This window comes from Corvus brachyrhynchos, unplaced genomic scaffold (genome assembly GCF_000691975.1).
Source record: "Corvus brachyrhynchos isolate BGI_N302 unplaced genomic scaffold, ASM69197v1 scaffold14, whole genome shotgun sequence".
Taxonomy (NCBI): Eukaryota; Metazoa; Chordata; class Aves; order Passeriformes; family Corvidae; genus Corvus; species Corvus brachyrhynchos.
In genome coordinates this window covers 16,699,134-16,699,648 of record NW_008239110.1, presented here as the reverse complement: position 1 = coordinate 16,699,648, position 515 = coordinate 16,699,134, and the positions used below count along the sequence as shown (strand labels likewise).

At 51.7% G+C, this 515-nt stretch overlaps 1 protein-coding gene across 3 annotated transcripts in view; it reads right to left on the bottom strand.

Moving 5' to 3' along the window:
* Nucleotides 1-479, bottom strand: part of L3MBTL3 (l(3)mbt-like 3 (Drosophila)) — a 76,978-nt gene extending 76,499 nt beyond the window's left edge. The window contains exon 1 of one of the 3 annotated variants that reach the window (XM_017739455.1): nt 427-479. The gene's annotated coding sequence lies outside the window, so the exon portion shown is untranslated. Of the gene's footprint in view, nt 1-177; nt 203-426 lie in introns of those variants that run through there. The other 2 variants (XM_008637827.2, XM_017739453.1) reach the window with 2 other exon arrangements.
* Between the last annotated feature and the right edge of the window lie 36 nt (nt 480-515).

Below are 515 nucleotides of genomic sequence, written 5' to 3'. Positions count from 1 at the left end.
CCCCCCAAAAAAAGAACCCCCCCAAACACATTTCCACAGCTCCCTCCCCCGTGTATATATATATGTACATACACATACGTGCGTGCTTGCCTGTGTATGTATATAAATATACAGCGCATATATATATACATGTACTCCCTTCATGTGTTTGGGAAGAGAAAAAGAAATACCAGGCACCTCTCTCTTTCTTTTGTTCCTCTTTCACACTCGTACACTTATGATTTAGTGGGATCCCCGGTGCCCCGGCCGCTCCCCAGCCACTTGCGAGTCACTTGCCCACTTTCCCCGGCATTAACTTCCATCCTTTCTGCTCGAGGTGGTCGGGGAGAAGCCCCCCTCCCCTTCCCCAGATACGTTTCGTAAGGGAAGGAGAGGAGGTGCGTCTCTCCCTTTATCTCTCGCGCTCTCTCTAACTTTCATCCTCACCTAGGGGGAAAATTAAAACCCGTCACCAGCCTTTGCCATCGCGGCTCCCTAAACGGCTTTTTGGGGCGGAAACGACCCCCCCCCCCCCT